Source organism: Triturus cristatus, chromosome 3_1 (assembly GCF_964204655.1).
Source record: "Triturus cristatus chromosome 3_1, aTriCri1.1, whole genome shotgun sequence".
Taxonomy (NCBI): domain Eukaryota; kingdom Metazoa; phylum Chordata; class Amphibia; order Caudata; family Salamandridae; genus Triturus; species Triturus cristatus.
Genome location: NC_140583.1, coordinates 178,502,622 through 178,513,334, shown reverse-complemented (window position 1 = coordinate 178,513,334; position 10,713 = coordinate 178,502,622).

The following is a 10,713-nucleotide window of genomic DNA, read 5'->3' as shown; positions in this document are numbered from 1 at the left end:
GAGAAGAAGCTAGCAGTAGAGCAAATGCGTGTACAAGGCGAACTGGAAGAAAAGAAGCTCCAACGGGAGCACGAAGGAAGAAAGCTCCAACTGGAGCACGAACGGAGCTTAAAGGAACTCGAGCTCAAGGCCCGAAATGAGGACGGGAGGCCCTCGGGGAACCGAGAGACGGCCCCCCCAGCGGAACAGAAGGTCCACATCCCCAAGGATGTGGTCAAAGAATATTATAAAAACGATGACATTCAGCAATGGTTTCGGGCCTACGAGGTCGCCATGACCTCCCATCGGATTCCACAGAAGGACTGGGGGGCGGGGTTGTGGGGACGGTTTCTGAGCGAAGGAAGGGACACCCTGCTCGACCTACCCCTCTCCCTGCAGACCTCCTACAGCCACATGAAAGAGGCTCTCCTCACAAGATACGGCCTCACCCCAGAAATGTACCGCCAACGGTTCCGGGACTTGTGGAAATATGGATTTTTCTGGTCAGTTATGTCCCCTATCTTGGACCCCAACGGTTCTATGTGCATGTTACAAGTACATGTATGTTCCCTCCAGTTCCAGTTATGAAGACGCAAATACATGTGCGTCCACCGTTAACATGTCCTCTGTTGATCCGCCATGAATGGGCCGGATATTCCATTCCTAAGTACGAAAGGCCACCGTCTTTATATGGTTCACTTATGCCATTTTACAGTCCAGGCAAGTAGGCCCTGATTCTGTCATCAAGCTTCTCTTGCCTTCTGCCTCTGAAAGCTCCAGTCCGAGCCTGCATCTGTGACCATGAACTTTGTCTCATTCTCTGCGCGGCTCACGAAGCCTGACATCAGCTTGCTGCCTGCCAAGAACTGTATTTCACCTTCGAAAATTATCTGCTCCGTTCCCTGCCCGATGCATTCCTGTCTAGTAGTTTAAGTAAACATTCTTCCAGCTACCGAGCAAAGGCTCGGCTTCTCTGTCTTTATGCAAGTAATTCATAGCCCTGTTACTATGGAAAATTCCTGCCCTCGCATCTAGTGTAGACACTTAGACGCTTGTACACGCACTAACAGTCAGTATAGTCAGTATAGAATAGATTCTGTCCGAGAGTCCTTCTTTTGTGGATAACATAGTTCTTTAAACATAGGATGTTAGATATGATTTGGGATTAGGTTGACTTGACCCCCCAGACTTCTTGTCTCCACATGTAGAGCTAAATGTCAAGTCCCCCTCACCCCCTAGTTGCACGTCAATCACACGTCATGCTGCTGCGCGCGCATCTATGCCAAGTATTATCTTATAGATCCACCTATATATGACATCATAACCAATTATGTTCCTTTTTACTCCTTATTACACCCATTTTCGGTTACGCATATGAATCGTCATTTTCCTTATCAATTGTTACGCCTACTGCATTCGTTTCATTGTAATATATGTACTATAAAAGTCATTTCTTGTCAATAAAGTATGTACTTCACTTCCTGAACCTTCGTGGTGACGGAACTTGGAGCAACCGATTATAATCGATCATTGGAATAAAGCCCATTCCGAACCTCTAATACCACGGATTCTGCCTCTTATTTACTGAGCTATTTTATTATGTTTCTGTATCAAATTAAGTCCCGGTAATGAATTTTATTTACCACATGAATGGCGCCCGAATAGGGACACTTTCTCATCTCACGCGCCGGCGGTGAGTTGCAGGCCCGGTCTCCTACCACAGCTGGACGGACAATAACGCGTACCAGCAGGATTTCCTGTATCTCCCTCCGGTCAAGCGGGGGCGACTGAGGCTGCGATCAACACCCAGACGAGGCGGTGAGAAGTGCGAAGTATCCCGACCAAAGCCTAGCTGAGAGAGCAAGATCCGAGGTATACAGAGGCCCACCAGTTTCCGAAGTCCCAAGTCGAGTCCAGTGTCCGAAGTGTTCGAGTCGAGTCCAGTCCGGTTCAAGTTCAGTCGAGTTTCCGAGGCCTTCCGTTTCCGAGCTACCCGGTGAGTACCATTACTGGGGAGGCTTTCTGACGTGCACATAGTTTGTGCCGGTCAAGACGGGTTTGGGTACACAAATCCGGTCTGCACTGTTTCAGCAGTGTATCTGTACTGTTTAGCAGTATATCAAGTATATAATTCAGTTAATGTCGAGTATTATGTTTAGTGATTTAAGTTCTCCTTAGATCGTCATCATTGTTCATTGTTCAGGTAAATGTTAAATGTTAAATGTTTTAAGTACGTTCTGCATATTGTGGTATGAATGACTGTTCATTAGTGTGTTTATGGTATTAAGTTTGTTCAAAATCAAGTATCAGATCAGTTTTCAATATGCCACTCTTTTCGAAACTAAGACAGATCACAACTAGAAAAGGGGTACTCGAAGAAGCTGTTCCCATTCCTCCTAGGGACACTCCAGGGTACTTCATGTATCACAAACATGGCCTAGACGCCATATTATTTCTTGATCTATGGGTAGACTACACCAAGGAATTACCAGAAAGTCAGAGGTGGCCCGCAGCGGGGACCTGGGATGCAGAGTGCATCGTGAAAGTAGAGGAAGAATTATGGAAAAAGAAAGCTAGACAATCACAGAAAGACGCCATTGAATTATGGCGTAAAGAATCACATAGACGAACAGAAAAAGCACGTAGACAGGAAGAGAAGAGTAAAGAAAAATCAAATGAAGTCCGAGAAAATCTATTAATTGAAGAAGGTGCACGAGTGAAATCAGAACAAGTAGACAGACAAAGAAATGCCCTTATGAATGGTATGTATCCCCTTCTGGCTGAAGGATTACCTAAGGCTACTCCAGAAATACCAAAAGACTTGCCAACCCCATTATTTCCAATAAAGGTACATCCTAAGGGGCATCCTAGAACCGCAGAAGATGTTTTTCTTTCCTCATATTTAGATGACGCAGCTCCCGAGTATGCTAATTCCGCCCCACATAGACCGCCTATCAGGGAGGTTCAACGCCAAGACCCAGTACCCGTATCCCTACAGCAACAGATCGTGTCACAAGTTCCGACAAGCACATCTGTTTCTACATCTGTTCCTACAGCTGCTTCTATAGCTGTGTCCACACCTATAGTTGCTGTGTCACGTTCAACGAATCCTTTCACACCCGACACCCCAGATGGGGCTACGGGAGGTGCTAGTAACATTTTCTCTACGCCACCCAGAATAAATAAACTTACCTTTCAAGAGTCAGCACATTCACGTACCCCCAAACTCATAAATGCCCGTACGCTTAAGGAACTCCTTATAGATTGTAGATATGACCCTGTGCCCGGAAAAGAGGACGAAATGACCCTAGCATCATTACGTATCAGACGAGCCGCGGTGTATCTAGGGAAGTTACCAGGAATGACTGCGCATCTAGATAATATATATCATTTTGTTCAAACAGGGCGAGATTCTGAATGTATTAACAGAGCTATGGAATATCAGAAAGTGGAGATACAGGGGGAACTGTTACGTTTCCTCATAAATTGTGTGATCAGAAATCAAGACCGACCAGGGGTAGACCCGGAAGCAATGCAAATTCTTACCAGATGGAGTCAGAATATATCAGAAGGAAGACATGATAAGCAGAATTGTATAATAGCCATGTGCCGAAAGATCCGTAAAGAAATAGAACGCCTACACGAAGAAAGATTAGCGGTAGACCAGTTCGATCAAAGCGAGGAAGAAGGATCAGGACTGCCCACAGGACAGTCAGAAACTATAGCCTATGTAGGTAGAAGAAGATCTTGTAATAGTACTAGATGTCTTACTGATCCGATACGTCCGATGTGTCTAGAAAATAACAGAAAATTTCAAACACCCATAGTCCATATAAGGTCTAACGAGCATTCGTTCCAAGCAGCTGACAAATTACTCCGAGAACGAAGGGGTTATCATTTTCTCGATTCTATGGATGAACAAGAATTAGCCAGGTCAGCTGTCCATTGGGTTGACAGTCCCGGAAAATATAGTGATGATACAGTAGCACGCGCATTTTTGAATCTCACCCCGGATGAACAGCGGTTAGCTGGGATTTATATGATTCAACAACTCATTATACTATATCAGAGTCAGCATTCGGACCCTGGTCCCTTACCTGATATATTGACTGAATTACTCATGAATAGATGGAGAGGTTCAGGTACTAAATTAATTAAAGAAATTCTAGAATCAAGAAAGCAGTATATTCTTTTTGTATGTTCAGACCGTGTCTCATTACCCATCAAGGAAAGAACCACGTATTACATGGATAGACAGAATCCCTTACGAGAAGTGCACCCAATAAAGGGCGAGGACAACGAGTTTAAGCGCGTATTTGTATATACGCCCATATCAAAAATAGAATTGTTAGAAATGAAGAAAGTGGTACCCAGTCATGACAAAGATCCAGCGGGTTTTCACCGAGAAATTAAAGACATGCTACTCATGGGAGAGTATACCTATCCCGACATTATGACAATATTAAAGGTATTGATGCCTGCTGGCATTTATGAGAAACTCAGGGAAAAAGAGTGGGAGGTAGGAGACCAAAAGATAGAATGGTCAGTATTAGAAGCAGAAGAAAAGGCCCGAACTGCAGGAGCAGGACTCGGGGATAAAACTAAAGCACTACCAGGTTTATTAGTACAGGTACTGCCACGTTTATTAACTACGAAAAAGGAAGATTGGGGTACAATTTCAGCCTGTAAACAGAAGCAAGATGAAGACACTAGTGATTACTATGCCCGATTTGAAAAATGTTTTGGTATAAATAGTGGCATAAAAGCAAGTAGCGAATCATACCCACATCTGTTTGTAACAAAATTAGTGGAAAATGCCCTGCCCCAAGTAAAGAATAGAGTATTAAAATTCGAGAGTACCTGGCAAGGTAACACTCCATCACAAATGTTACAAATGTTACAATACCATCACAATAGAATTAGAGAGGAACAAGAACATGAACACAGACGCATGAAAGACACAAAAATGAAAATGCTAGTTTCTCAGACAGTTCCAGCTGAGGGACATAAAAAGGGTATGACACATTCCGGTGATTCAGCAGGACCTGTAAAAGGGACATGCAATTATTGTAAAAAGCCAGGTCATTACGTACACGATTGTCCAGTTTTGAAACATAATATCGCCATAGGTAATACAAAAGAAAGACCACGGCCACCTAGACAGGATCAGAATGAACAAGGAGCCTTGCAACATGCACAGTCCATGCCAGCTCCACCCCAGTCTGTACAGTTTGTGCCAGCTGCACCAGCGCTGCCCGTTGCTGCCACACAAACCACGACACGACAACTGTACCAGACCGCACAGTACGACTATCCTGATTACCAACGATACGCATGAACAAGCCTAGAGAGGGAAGTTGACTTACCCCTTATCGAGATCCCTGTAGATCAAGAAGGACCTTATGTACATAGTGAATTGTTAGGCCAAGACAGAAAATTTTTACTCGATACAGGGGCAAGTCGAACGACCATAAAACGTAGTGAAGTTCCAGGGGCACCCCTCTCAGGCTCTCAGAATATTTCCCTTGGTTTTTCAGGAAAACCTATTGTTAATGAAGTGTCACAACCTCTTCCACTTACGATAGGACCTTTGACCCGAACTACCGATTTATTGCTTACTAAATCATGTCCAGAAAACCTGTTAGGAATAAAAACATTGAAAGCTCTAGGAGCTATAATATGTTGTTCTCCGGAAGGAGTAAGATTGTTTTTACGTGATTTTAAAGGTCACTATGTATCTAGAGACATGGATCCCCGACTGCAGACTTTACCTACACATCTATGGGCACAAGGCCCTACTGATGTTGGTTGCATGAATATTACACCATATCGAGTCACATTAAAGGCAGGAGTGGTACTACCACGAATGCGACAATACAAGTTACCACCAGATGCTGTAGTGGCTTTACTACAAATCATTGACGAGCTCATTGCCCAAGGAGTGGTTGTGGAAACAGACTCCAATGTATGTAATTCACCAATAATTCCGATTCTTAAACGAACAGATCCAAAGGCCCCGCCAGTATATCGATTGATTATTGAACTGCGCGAATTAAATAAGTGTATTGTGCCACAATTCCCTGTGGTCCCCGATATCTCATCATTACTGACAGCTATTGATTCCGCAGCAACATTCTTTACTGTAATTGATCTCAAAAAATGCCTTTTTCAGCGTCCCAATAGATCCGGAAAGTCAATATTTGTTCGGATTTAGTTTAAATGGACGTAGCTTTAAATTCTCACGCGCACCTCAAGGATTTACAGAAAGCCCCAGCATCTATAGCCAAGCACTGAAACGAGAACTTGACAGTATCCACATGCCAGTTAACACTGCCTTGCTTCAATATGTCGATGATCTGCTGATCACCGCCCGAAGCGAACCCGAATGTGAAAAAGCATCACTGACAGTTTTACAATTTCTAGCCGAAAAGGGGCACAAGGTGTCCCCTTCTAAGCTGCAATTCTGTGTCCAGCGAGTTATTTATCTTGGACACTCGCTGTCCAAGGAGGGAAGGCAGCTTACACCAGACCGCATTCAGTTAATAGCTAACATGCCAATACCCAAGACACAAAAGGAGGTGCGGGCTTTTATAGGCCTCACTTCATATTGTAGACAGTGGATCCCCCAATATGCATTTCTAGCAAAATCACTCATTCAGTTGACAACCCAGGAGGCAGCCACATCGACTGTTCTCCCTTGGACTCAGGAACATACACAAGCTTTTGAAAGCCTAAAGAAAGCTTTATGTCAAGCACCTGTTTTAGCAACGCCATGTTACAGAAAACAGTTTACACTCTTTGTTACAGAACGCGAAGGTACTGCCCTGTCAGTACTCACACAGGAACAAGCAGGAGCACACAAACCATGTGCTTATTTTTCTAGCACATTAGATCCCGTAGCTCAGGCTCTGCCTGCGTGCCTGAAATCAGTGGCAGCGACGGCATTAGCAATCAGACAAAGCGATGCCATAGTGTTAGGACATCCATTGACAGTACAAGTACCACATGCAGTGGAGGTTCTTGTGAATCGAACGCAAACACAACACTTGACTATTGCGCGACTTACAGGGTACGAACTTACATTGTTCCAGCCACATATAGAAATCAGACGCTGTAACACATTGAATCCTGCCACACTTTTGCCAGTAATCGGAACAGACCCACTAGCCCATGACTGTATTGATGTTATTACAATAACGACGAAACCCAGACAAGATTTAACCGATGTCCCGTTGTCAGATCCAGACCTGACATTGTATGTAGATGGTTCATGTATGAGAACAAATACAGGAGAGTTAGTGGCTGCTTACGCAGTCACAACAGATACTGAGGTCATTGAAACAAATCATATAAATACTTTGTCCGCTCAAGCAGCAGAGCTCGTCGCTCTGACACAAGCCTGTATTCAAGCTACAAATAAAAAAGTCAACATATACACTGATTCACGTTATGCATTCGGAGTTGTACATGACTTCGGCGTACTGTGGCGAGAGAGAGGTTATTTAACTTCTCACGGTGCCCACATTCAGCACGGACCCCTCATTCATGCTTTATTAGATGCGATACATCTACCGATTGCAATATCGATTATGAAATGCAAAGCACATACGAAAGTTACTGATATCATTTCTCAAGGCAATGATTTAGCTGACAGAACAGCTAAACAGACTGCTCAAACACGAACATCCGACATGACAAAGACAATAGTCCCGACACATTGTATGACAGTTAAAGATCCTACTTTTGACGTAATTGACATCCAGACACATGCTACATCAGAAGAAATAAAGAAATGGACTGAATTAGGAGGGATCCAAACGGATCAAGGATGGATGATGAAGGAAAAGTCCGTGTGGTTCCTTCCTGATTCAATGGTCCAAGTTATAATTAACACTATACATAGTCCAGCACATCTAGGAGAAAAAGCTATGCTAGACAGCATTCAACACATTTGGTTCAATAAACATTTACGAGCAGCAGCCAAACAAAAGGTCCGTACCTGTATGATCTGTTGCCAGTTCAACCCAGGAAAAAGTGTTCCCGTAGAACAAGGTGGATTTCATCCTCCTAATCACCCTTTTGAAGTCCTCCAGATGGATTATATCCAGATGGAACGATGTCGAGGATTCAAATATGTTCTCGTAGTTGTCTGCGCTCTGTCCCGCTGGACGGAGGCATACCCGGTTTCAGATTACACTGCCCCGACTACTGCCAAACAGTTAGTTCGAGAATTCTTCCCACGATACGGTTTACCACGTGTTGTTCACTCAGATAACGGCCAGCCGTTCTCATCCGAATTAATGAAACATGTTTCACTTTTGTTAGGTTATCAGTGGAAATTCCACTGTGTCCGACACCCTGAGGCAGCAGGTCTCGTAGAAAGACATAATCAGACACTGAAAATTAGATTGTCCAAAATATGCAGGGAGAAAGGTGTCGACTGGGTAGTAGCACTACCAGTTGCACTCTTTTTCACAAGAATGGTAGCACACTCTCGAACAGGGCTATCCCCGTATGAGGTGATCTTCGGCAGACCACCAAATATGTGGGGGACGCCTATACCACGCAAAATAACTGATATTGACTGTAATATGCTGACAGATTACTTGGCTTCCTTGATGTCTGCACTACAATCTTGTCGTTCACAGGTAGCTGCAGCCTTTCCCGACAACACTGAGGTGAAACCCCATGACGTAGTTCCGGGGGACCTTGTGCTTGTGAGAAATTTCGACCGAAAGACCCAGCTGGAGCCCAGGTGGAAGGCACCCAAATTGGTCCTGCTGACCACAAGGACAGCCGTGAAGATCGAGGGCAGGAAAGGATGGGTGCATTCAAGTCATATCAAGAAATTTCATGGACTTCCTTCAGATGTAAACAGCCCACCTCGTGTGTCCTCACCAATTGACTCAAAACTACCCCTGGCTGAGGCCGACAGTAAAGAACTCTATAATCTAAAATTAAGGCCTAGGCCGTCGGACGATTTGATTGTTTAAGTCCTCTCCTAGGTGAAGCGGTTGAATCTGTCTCCGACATGTATCGCCTAGACCTGAATCATGGACAGTCGCGAAAAATGATGAAACGACAGGCGTATTGTAAATCACTGCGTAGCCATTGCATAGTGACATTATTAATCTTGTTTTTCTTAAGTCTTTTAATAATTACTGCAAGTATATTGTTGCACATATATTACCCTATTGCCAGAAACGTTTACAATGTTACTGCTGAACATTCTTTTAGTGACTTACCCCCGCATGAATTGTCTTATAGACTTGCGCTGCGCAATAACACTTTCATTAGTATGTTACATCATTCCCATCAGACTAGTAATGCAACTAATTGTTGGGTGTGTAGCCGGCTCCCTCCCTATCAGAATTATGAAGGAGTCCTGCCTTTCTTTCCACATCCGTTTACACATAATGGCTCCTGTGGAGCATGGTTCAGTTTAATCAATTCCATAGACTCAGATACAGCCGTCTACCAAGACCAGTGGGTATGGGGAAATCTGAACCTAGTTTTATTCAAAGTCTGTTACCCTGACAAGGAGGGTCGCCCCAAAGGAACAGGAACTGATCTAGAAAATGAAGTATATGGATTAGGTAACTTTACTCCTAATCTCATGGTTCTAAATGTCGAATCCGAAGTTGAACTAGTTTTACCAACCATGTCAGTATTCCCAGCGAAAGGTGAATTGTGTGTAAGAAAAGTTGGTTCCATACATATGGGCCATAGTAAATGCACTACTACAGTAGAATTCAGTGATCAAGGTAAATCTTCATTTAGAGCTTATCGCCACTCCTACTTTATATGTGGTCAGACTGCATATATGCGTCTACCTCTAGATTGGGATGGTACCTGCTACATTGCATTCCTTTTGCCACCTGTTTTCCTAGCTCCTCCTGATTATTATAGAAATATTCATTTAGTACACAACAGAGAGCGGAGAGATCTCCCGATTGTCGATTACACTGAAACAGCATGGGAAAAATACACAGATTTCAATAAAGGCATCTTTCCCTATATAGGTACTGTTACTAATAGTAAGCTGATACGTAGATTAACTAGAACCCTTGAAGCAGTAGTGAATGAAACTATTTCCGCCTTAGGCAATTTAACAGAAGAGCAGTCTGCTATGCGGATTGTTGTGCTTCAAAATCGTCTTGTCCTTGACGTCATCCTGGCTGATAGGGACGGAGCTTGTAGGGTCATCGGATCAAGCTGCTGCGTATTCATACCAGAAAATTCGCCATCTGTATATAAAGCTATAACTCGCCTTCATAAGATTGTAAGCCAGATACACCAGAACCCAGGCACTTGGACTTGGTCCGGTTGGTTTTGGAGTGTGATATCAGCCTGGGGATGGAGAGTTCTATCATTTCTAGGTATTGGCCTTCTCATACTATTCAGTTGCTGCCTATGTCTACAATGTGGACCAGCGATCTGTGGTCTGTGTGCCACATCGTGCATTCCACATCAAGATTTTCATTCAAGATCCCGGAAGAAGAAAGAAGAACAAATGATGCTATATGAACAGATCAATGGATTAATGAAGATTGATACCTCTTGACGGGCAAGTAGGGGACAAGGAGGGAATGTGGAAATATGGATTTTTCTGGTCAGTTATGTCCCCTATCTTGGACCCCAACGGTTCTATGTGCATGTTACAAGTACATGTATGTTCCCTCCAGTTCCAGTTATGAAGACGCAAATACATGTGCGTCCACCGTTAACATGTCC